This window comes from Callorhinus ursinus, unplaced genomic scaffold (genome assembly GCF_003265705.2).
Source record: "Callorhinus ursinus isolate GAN/ISIS: 27379988/994484 unplaced genomic scaffold, GSC_fseal_2.0 scaffold5, whole genome shotgun sequence".
NCBI classification, from domain to species: Eukaryota; Metazoa; Chordata; class Mammalia; order Carnivora; family Otariidae; genus Callorhinus; species Callorhinus ursinus.
In genome coordinates, this window is record NW_027397067.1 from 63159299 (window position 1) to 63170058 (window position 10760).

Consider the following 10760-nt stretch of genomic DNA (forward strand, 5'->3'; position numbering starts at 1 on the left):
CAGCCTCCGTTTGGGACATTTGCTGCCCCTGAGAGCTGAGGCAGCCTGGGAGGAATGTTCGACTAGTAATGTAAATCAGACCTTGGTTAAAGTAAAGGGAGGAGGCGGGTGGGTGGGAAGGTGAGTGAGGGGTTGAATTCAAGGGAAATGAGCAGGCATTTTCTTTCAACTTCCGGGTGAAATTATATGCAACTACCAAGTAGGGCATCCCAGGGGCACGGGTGGTGCTTTAGCTGGTGGTAGAAAGGTGGTTTCCGTTGTTTTTTTTTTTTAAAGATTTTATTTATTTATATGAGAGAGAGACACACAGCGAGAGAGGGAACACAAGCAGGGGGAGTGGGAGAGGGAGAAGCAGGCCTCCCGCCGAGCAGGGAGCCTGAGGCGGGCGGGGCTCGATCCCAGGACCCTTGTACCATGACCAGAGCCGAAGGCATACACTCAACGACTGAGCAACCCAGGCGCCCTGAGAGGTTGGTTCTTATGATCTACTTCTTCATTAACCTTTTTTAATACACCTGAATGCAAGGACTGTGATGGAGAAAAATGTTCACTATGTAGGCGATTGCATGTAAGAAATTTATGAATTGGAAGAGAATCAACCATGGCAGGTGCACTATTAACTGGAAGCAGCTTAGTGTATGAAGAATGCTGGCATTTACGTCAGAGGCGCCTGGCTTGGAATCTGAACTCTGTTCTCACTAGTTTTGTGACCTAGAGCAGTTTACTTCATTTCTCTCATTCCAACTTATCTGTAAAAGAAGATAAGAATACCTACATTCTAAAATGCATGGAAAGCAAAGGATATTTTTTAAATGGCAGCTTTTTGTTATTGGTATTTATTGTTATTTGTTTTTAAGTAATACTAATAATATCCAATTTTGCTATTCTGACAGGGAGCTGGACCTTGGTTCCTCTCAAAATGGAATGATAGTCTATATTAATTCATTTTTTAAAGCATGTTAATAGATACATTTCTCTGAAGTAAAAAAAAATTCTACACATTTTTCTTAATTTTGAGGCTTAATCATTCACCTGATAACAAGGAAAAAAAATTCTTTTATTAGGTAAACGAACAGCTACAGAAAAACTTCAAAAGAGCCAACCATGTAAAATTGATATTGTTTCCGTGGACACTGGAAACTTGATTATAGTGTTCATGTATTTTGTTTCGTAGTGTGAAATGGGAATTTTATTTAGTAAATCATAGTTCATAAATAAAAATTACGTATTAATACTTTGTTTCCTCTCTTCCTTGTTTTCATTATTTTTTAAAATTTTCTTTTACTTTATTTACTTTTTTAAAGATTTTATTTAGGGACACCTGGGAGGCTCAGTAAGTTAAGCGTCTGCCTTCCGCTCAGGTCATGATTCCAGGGCCCTGGGATTGAGTCCCTCATCCAGGCTCCTTGCTCAGCCGGGAGCCTACTTCTCCCTCTGCCCCTCCCCCTGCTCATGCTCTCTCTCTCTTTCTCTCTGACAAATAAATAAAATCTTAAAAAAAAAAAAAAAGATTTTGTTTCTTCATTTGAGAGAGAGAGAGTGCACAAGTCAGGGGCAGAGACAGTGGGAGAAGCAGACCCCCCCTGAGCAAGGAGCCTGGTGTGGGGCTTGATCCCAGGACCTTGAGATCATGACCTGAGCCGAAGGCAGACACTTAACCGACTGAGCCACCCAGGTGCCCCTCATTATTTTTTTAATTTAATGAGCACGGTGGCTTCCAGGCATTCCAAAAACTTAAAATGTTTCATAACCATGACCTTGGTTTGGGCTCTCATTTCTATTACTGTGGCCTCCTAAGGCCTAGGTTTTCCTACCGTCCATCCCCCTTCCCACTGCCCAGATATCTCCACACCACAGTCAGTAAATTTTCTAAACATTAAGTTCTCTCATAGCATTACCCTCTGCTCACAGATCATCAACATCTCCCTTACCCTTGAAAAAAAAGCTCATACTCCTTCTGCTGGCTTCCAGGGCTTTTCATGCTGGGTCCATCTTGCTTTTCCAGACTCTACACCCCCAAGTGCTTTTCATGTACACTACAGTCTAACCTACAGATGCCCCTGTCCTCCCCTAGTTTCATGTTTGTGGGTGTTGTGTGTGTATTTTTTTTTTATTTCAGTCAATTTTAAAATTAGTAGAGTTTCCACTAACATTGTGATTTTTCTTCTTTTTAAAAAATCAGGATATCTGGTAACATTGGACTCCTTCCATAGCAAGTGAGCTAAAGCTCATGGTTTCTACAGAGTTCTCTCCAGGCCTGGGCTGGGCCCTCTCAGTCTGGAAATTCATATTCTTCCTTTCTGGAAAATGTTCTTACATGATTTTCTTGACAACGCCCCCTCCCTGTGCCCCCCACATTTTTTGTTCTATACCTCTGAAGCCTATCAGTTGGACTTTCTTATATATACGTGAAGATATCAATAATAGATATTTGGCTTTAGAAAGATCTTTCAGGTAGCAGTTTGGAGGATAGTTTAGGAACCGAGGCTTGAACCGGCGAGAGCAGACAGAAAATTTAAATAGACAAGGGCAGAACTAATTGGTAAGAACTTGAACTGAAGGACAAAGAGAAGGAGAAATAAATACTCATAAAGTAGAATCGGGGTCCTCGTGGACACTGAGGACTGTGAGAAAGGGAGAGGAATCGAGAAAGACTCTCAGAAGTAGGAACTTTTAGTTCCTAAAAGAAGTGAAAGTGCACAGGGACATCATTGGATTATTTGAAGCAGGGGAGTCACTTGATCAGATTTAGATTTTTGAAAGATCACTTACTAAAACAGGTGTCAATTTGATCTGAGAAACGGGATATTTACATAGTTGCAAAGTACCTAAAAAATACTTATTAGTTACAAAAAAAAAATAGTCACTTCACAATGGTAAACTTGGAGCATGTTGGAGGAGGTCGTTGAGAAGACACGACCATCATTGCATCCTCCAGCTGGACTGGAGCCTCTTCACCCCTCCCTTGTCCTTGGTATGTTAAGTTCGGCCCACCATTCCCACAGCAGGAGCTGTTCCAAGGACATAGCCTTGGGACGGTAAGGTGTTGAAACCATCTGGGTGGTATATGTAACTGAACCTAGTTAAGGCCTCTGTATAATAAACTTTTTAAGATTCTGGTGTGCGGGTGCAGATATTTCTTTGTCTTGCTGCTGCCCAAGACAAACCTCGTAATAAAGTTCCCTTCCTTATTAAAAACTGCCACCTACCAACCTGGAGTGGTCTGCCTCTTTTTTTGGTCTCGCCTTGCCCTCCATGGACGGGGGCCAGCGTGCAAACCAACAGAACATATTACCTCAATGAAGTGACCAAGGTGAATGTCACCAATATTGGGATGAACATCATGTGCCTTCTGATATGATATACTGAGCTAATCCTGCCAAAAATGCATAACCTGAATCTAAATGTAAGGAAAACCTCAGGCAACTCAAGTTGAGGGACATTCTATAAAAACAAACAAACAAAAAAACAAAAACCAAACCAAAACAAAAACCTGGCCTATACCCCTCAAAAATTGCAGGGTCATGAAGGACAAGAAAAACAGGAACTCTCTGAGGTTATAAGAAAGTAAAGAGACATGATAATTAAATACAATATGAAATCCTAGGTTAGATCCTAGACTAGGAAAAATTACTGCTATCAAATACGTTGTTGAGGTAAGTAATGAAACCTGAATATGGACTAGGGATTAGAGAAGAGTTTCTTTTTTAATCAACATTAAATCTCCTGCTTTTGATAATTGGGATGCGGTTATATAAGAGAATGTCTGTTTTCTTAGGAAATACACATGGAAATATTTAGGAGCAAATGAGCATGATGTCTGCATCTTATTCTCAAGAACTTCAAAAAAAGAATATACATTAGAGACATTGACAAAGAAAATGATAGAAGAAGTGGGGCAAAATGTTAACCATCAATGAGTCTAAGTCAAGTGTATAAAGGCTTAGGGGAGCATCAAGCCTAGATACAAGAAGTGAGAGGTGGCTCTGGGGTATGTATTGGGGTGATTGATTATCGAAGCTGGTAGCTTCATGTCCACCCATACTAAGCTGACAGCAGCTCCATGCATGGGCTGAAGCAGTGTGCAAAACGGTCACGGAAAGGCAGGGAAATGCCTGGTGGCAAATGAGTTCCAGGAGTAGGGAGCAACAATTCCCAGAAGACAAACCACCAGAACTCCCTACTCAAGCTCAATTACGGTCTTACGCCTTCCCCCAATTCTCTGGAGGTAGGTTGTGCAACACAGACGGTGAATGAATGAACACAGATTCTCAAACACAAAGCTGAAAAGAGACAACCAAGAATCACCATTTGTAAAAAGTAAAAAAAAAAAGTCACCATTCATGTATGACCAACGACATAAAAAAGAGCTCTAAAAAGTCACCAGTTGAAAGAGTTAAGACCAAAGGAAACAGGTAAAGGAGCAAAAATCCCAAGACTTTTTGATAGATATAATATTTTCAGAGAGAGATAATTCATAGATAATGGTCAACCAGAGGTCAAAGATCATTTCCATTTCCCAAATGTCATTCCCATTTTTAATGATATATTTAGTTGCAGCCTCTCAAATTAGCTCCTTCACTCGTGGTGGTGCCAGAATTACCGAAGTAGAAAAGGCAAAATAGAAGCCCTGAAACTGTCACAGAAATTAAAATTAGTATCTTTTTTCTCCTCTCTGAGTCTGTTGTTGTTGTTGTTGTTGTTTTTAAGATTAGAGAGAGAGAGAGAGAGAGAGAGAGAGAGAGAGAGCACAAGCAGGGGGAGGGGCAGAGGGAGAAGTAGGCTCCGGCTGACCAGGGGATTTTTAGATTTTAAGTAAGTTGCAATTTTACATTTATTTGTGTGATTATTAATGTCTTAATGTCTCTCTCTCTCTTTTTTTTTTTGGTCTCTAAGAGCCCACGTGAGTGGTGAAGGTGGCTGGGTTTAAGAGGTAATTTCTGAGATACAATGGACAATAGTAATTACTTGATGAGACATTAGGAATAAGGGAAAGAATCAAAGATGAATTCTATGTTCCTGAGCAACTGCATTTCCTCTCACAATATATTGTAGGAAGGGTAGGAACAGACTTGGGATGAGATATGATGAGTCCTGGTTTTGATTTGGTGATTGAGTTGCTATGAGAATACACAAGGGAGGACATACTTTGAAGTTGGATGTAGAACTTGGAGTCTGAAAAAAGGTCTGGCTAGGAGCTAAAAGATAAAGCTTTTAAATATACATATATGGTGACTACAAGAGTGCCTATAAATGAGGTTGCCCAGGGAGAGTGTGACGTAGGGAGGGAAAAGTTTTCCTTTCTTCCCTTCTAGGTTTTGGCTTGTCTAATAACTAAATTGGCATAAGACAAATTAATAGGAGAAAAACAAACAATTCATACATACGGGAGCTCATAGAAATATGAGACTCAAAGAAGTGACTAAAGCAGGCATCAAGTCTGGGCTTGGGGTAGTGAATTAGTTAAGTGATAGGGTTTATTTATACAACATTCTCAGCCCTAAATTTCCTTTCTGGTGATGAGGGGGTCTCTCTACCTCCTGGTGCAGGGAGGGTGCCTTTCACAAGGGAGATTTATTTCCTGCTTTCAAGGAGACAAAGGAGGGTCAAAGAGGCTTTCTTGTACCAGCTGCTTCTTAGGTCAACTTTAATTCAAAATAATCAGTATGCCAAAGGGGCATTTTTGGGGGCAGCCTGCTCTGAACTCCCTCAGTGATTTTAAAAACTCAGCCAAAAAATGAAGGCTCAGCAACATTTGAAGAGTAAGCCTTGAAAGAAATACCTCCTCAGGTGGCTGGCTGGCTCGGTCAGTAACGCCATGGGACTCTGAATCTCAGGTTTCTGAGTTCAAGCTCCATGTTGGGCATGGAGCCTACTAAAGAAGGAAGGAGGGAGGGGAAGGAGGGAAGGAAGGGAGGGATGGAGGGAGGGAGGTAAAGACTTCCTTAGGGAAATAATTTCATGATAGGAGAAATGGAATTGAAGCAGTGTTTTGGAAATTATATTACTTTGTTTTTACTTAAAATCATTTCAGATAAAGAATTTCTGGTTTACACCAAGATGTCTTTAATTCTACAGGATATACAGCAGTTTAAATTTTAACTGCACCTTCTTTGTTAAGTAAACTTGAAGCTTTGCTTATGAAACAATCAGGATTTTGCCCACTAGATGGTGGTATTGTGTCATGTTTCACAGAGTGGCCTGTTTTGCCCAGTTCACTTACTGCCTTAGAAAAGAGAAGGAATATCCATTAACATATTTACTCCATCAAGCACAGAACCGAATATCCTATATGTTACCTCAAGCCATCTTTGTAATAATGGAAGTCGGATCATGGCATTCCCCTGTTCAAAATCCACCAATGTTCTCAAAAGTTTTCAGCGTGCATATAAAACAAACAAACAAAAAATCAATATGATGCCCTTACCCTGGAGTATAAGAAAAAGAAAATCATCTATAACAAAATAAATGTATTTTAATATTTAAGTGACTATAGAAGGTCTAGTGAGATGGTCAGATGTATACAACTATTTATAATGAATAATTTAATTAAAAAAAATTTTAAAGATCTTATTTATTTATTTGAGAGAAAGAGCACGCACAAGAAAGGGATGAGAGGAAGAGGGAGAAGCAGACTTCCTGCTGAGCAGGAAGCCCAACGTGGGGCTCTATTCCAGGACCCTGGGATCATGACCTGAGCTGAAGGCAGACGCTTAACCAACTGAGCCACTCAGGCACCCCTATAATGAATAATTTTAGAATAACAGAAGACAATAGTTTACTGAATATTACTATCACTTTTTTATATTTGGCATTCTAAAATTTGGCTAAATAGTATATTCTTACACAAACACACATAGAATCACCACACATGCAACCTCTAACAAGTGCAGACTGAAAAAGGTGTGTTTACCACACAAATGACAAATGAAACAATTTTATCTTAATGATGAAACTTTCTTGGTAAAATCTGAGCAAAGTACAATTTTTTTCTCAATGTGCATAATAATTGTATTCCTGGACAAGTCAGAATTATATTAAAATTGTGCAAAAAATATCTTGTGTTTCTACGTAAAATCAAATTAGATTTTAAGCTCAGATAACAGCAAACAGGTTTTTCATCTGCAAGAATATCCCACAGGACCTAGGAAAGACATTCAGGATTTAGGACAATTCTTTATGAGGCCGCTGTCCCAGGAAAATGAAAATATCTAGCATCTCTAGTTCCTGCTCACTAAAAGCCAGTGACAATACCACAACCCGGTCCTAAATTTTCCAAAAATGTCTCCTTGGGGGTGGTCTTTCTCCTGTAGGAGACCCACTATCATTTAGTGTCATTAGAAAATCAATCACTAGGTGGCAGTATATACTAAAGTATTGAGTATTTTTGTTGCGCTCACAGCATTAAGAACTTGGGAGGTGGAGCAGGACTGGGATTGGAGCCCGAGAGGACTTCGCATTTATCTGTAACGTTTGACTTCTGTCACTACAAAAAAAGACGAATCAAACATGACAAAAATATTAAAAAAGGATGTGAATTATGACAGATGAACATTTTATTTTCCCTCTACATTTATTTTTCCCTTCTTAAAGGATCTGTCAACAGAAATAATACTAACCCATCCATTTGCTTCTATTCAGAGACTAAAAATCATGGCAGCTGAGGAATAGAGACTCCCATTAATGGCTAAAAGCAACATAAACCGGGGCGCCTGGGTGGCTCAGTCGTTAAGCGTCTGCCTTCAGCTCGGGTCACGATCCCTGGGTCCCGGGATGGAGCCCCGCATCCTTCAGCTCAGGTCATGATCCCACGGTCCCGGGATCGAGCCCCGCATCGGGCTCCCTGCTGGGCGGGAGGCCTGCTCCTCCCTCTCCCACTCCCCCTGCTTGTGTTCCCGCTCTCGCTGTGTCTCTCTCCGTCAAATAAATAAATAAAATCTTAAAAAAAAAAAAAAGCAACATAAACCTCCTGATGGCATGAGAGGCACAGGGAAGAACGACACCGTGCTCGAGGGAGTGCGAGAGGAAAGCACCCAGGAGGTGAGGTCTGAGTTCATCTTTCAGATCAGGTGGGAACAATACTCGTGTATACAGAGGGAACACCACCACCCATAGCTACCTGTTATTAAGCTTCAGAGTTGACAATATTCTTTCACACATTTTATTCCAGTTCATCTTCTCACATTGCTGCTTACCCTTAACCAGTACTCCTAAAAGTGTGGTCAGCCAACTGGTGACCTTTTCCTTTATTGAGAGACACCGAGACATTGAGAGAAATGTTTATAACAACTTGACAATCTGCTATGTGTTCACCACAACAATAGCAAATTGGGCTGTGTTTTATACATTTAAAAATTTCATTTCTATTGTATTTTACCAAAATGTCAAGCTTCAGTGGATTGAAAACACACACACACACACACACACACACACGCACGCACGCACAGGCCCAAACACACCGGGTCCTCATCTACCAAAAGTCTGAGAAGCACTGGCTCCAAGTGCCAAAACAGCCAGAAGGCAGAAAGCAGGTGAGTAGGACAAGCTGGAAGAAAAGACTTACATTTAACAGTTCCCACCTGTAACAAGTGTGCTCATTAAATTTTCTTTAGTCCTCCCCAAACCCCAACGCGATTAGTAGTATGATCTTGACTTTACAAAAGAGGGCAAAAATTAGAGATAATAATGAACCTGCCCCAATGGAGCCAAGAATCAAGCTGAGGTCTGTTGGAATTTTCAGCCCTTCTAAGATCTTCACACTTGGTTTAATCACCACGTCAGTACCCATCCCTCTTCCAGAACCACCTGTAGCTCACAGTCTATTCTGGGAGAGTTGCTCCCGAGCTCATAGGCTCCGTGTGGGCGCTCACACGTCCTCAGGAGTCAGACCAATCTTTCCCTAAGTTAGGAAAAAGGATCTGTCTTCTAACCCAGTAGAGCATGGTGTGTCTCATATGTCAAAAGAAAGATTGAAACAATGATAGCAAACAGTTTCCACTTCCCATTCACATGTACAGACACAGAAAATCCTTCTCATTAAGCAAGAGAAATAAATTCTGCTCTTTCTTGCTGGAGCAGTACAAGGTATTTTCCGGACTTGAATTTTTTTCCTTATGTCAAGGTGCTTTTTTAAATCATAAACTTTCATGATAAAAGTTTTTTATCATGATTTTTTAATTATGAACTATTAAACAAGAAAGTATTTTGCAAAAAAATATTTAATTTTTGTTTTTCAGAAAAAGTTGCCGAAATTTAAATGAAAACACAGATTTAAAGGAAGAAAAAACAGAAGGCAATCAACAATAGTGATGATTTACAATATGTAGCCAGAGCTTTTGGATAAAACAGTGTTGAACAATGGATAATTAGAAATATGTAATCACTTTTTTTTTCATTCTGCACTTTCAGAAAAGCTTAAAATCATTAAATAAAAGAGATTTAGGGGGGCCAGTTCTGCAATTCTCCTTTTCAAGGCCTACTAATAATTTAAAAATTAGAGATAATGTGAGAAAAGGTGTTTTGTCTTGCACCAAAACCAGAAGGATAGCGAGTATAAATACTTTTGAATAACAGAATTGGTATAAAATATACAAAGATAATTTGCTTTTCAATAGCCCTCTCATTTTCATTTTTATTCTGTAGATTTATGACAAATCTGCAATTGAAAGATTGTCTTTCCATATAGTATTCACTAAAAAAAATTTCACATTTACTTGTAAAGGTGCAGAGACTTGTATATATGCAAAAATTATAAAAAGCTGCATAAAATATCAACACACAGATATCTCCTTACTATAATGACCTCTGCCATTAGCATTACTCGGTTTTCCTGTAGACCAGGCTCTGACCCTGCATGAGACAGAATAACAGAACATTTATTTGGTATTAGTCAAAGTTCCTTCCATCTTCCCTGGAAAGTCGACAATATCATTATATCCCCGTTTTAAGAAGAAGTCTTTTAAGAACACAACTCTGAAGCCAGAATGTCCTAGGTTTGCTTCTTCTTGCATTTATTACCTGTTTGCCTTGGACAAGTTACCCCATCTGTCTGAGCCTGCTTCCTGATGTAAAAGGAGGACAATACCCATTTTATGATTTGTAACAACAACCTGAAGCATCTTTAATGCAGTAGATGTCAACAAGTGGTATCCACAGTTATTTTTATTTTGTAAAGGAAGAAACTGAGGATTAAGCACATTTTGGTAAGAAATTATCGGTGGGAGCTGGATCCCAGGTCTGATTCCCAGGCCAGCGTTCTTTGTTGATTACACTATAAGGTAAGTAAGCTGTCTTAGGTGAGGAGGATTGGGACGAGAAAAATGCCTAATTTCACCAACCCCTGCATATAATTTGAATTATAAAATATGGCATAAAAATATGGCATATTTAATATAAAAAATGGCATAAAAATGCCTAATTTCACCAACCCCACGTGTATATCCCTATATCCTTCATTGTTCACTATTTAGCTATTTTGTTATTATTTTTACTCCGGCAATTTGGAGTATAGATAGTATAATAAAAATACCTTCACACCTGTCTAGTAACCTCCTGGCCTGGTCCGAAGGTCCCACGGCATTTGCTCTGTGGGTAACGACGAAAGAGGTCACCTACCCGACCTCCACCAGCACACACACCGCAGACCCGCGCCCCGCCCAGATGTTTATATTTTCCCCCTTGGCCCCGCCCCCCGACCACGCGGGGCTCCAGCCACCGCCCGGAGCTGGAGTTCCTGGAGCCGACTTGCCTAGCGCCTCAGC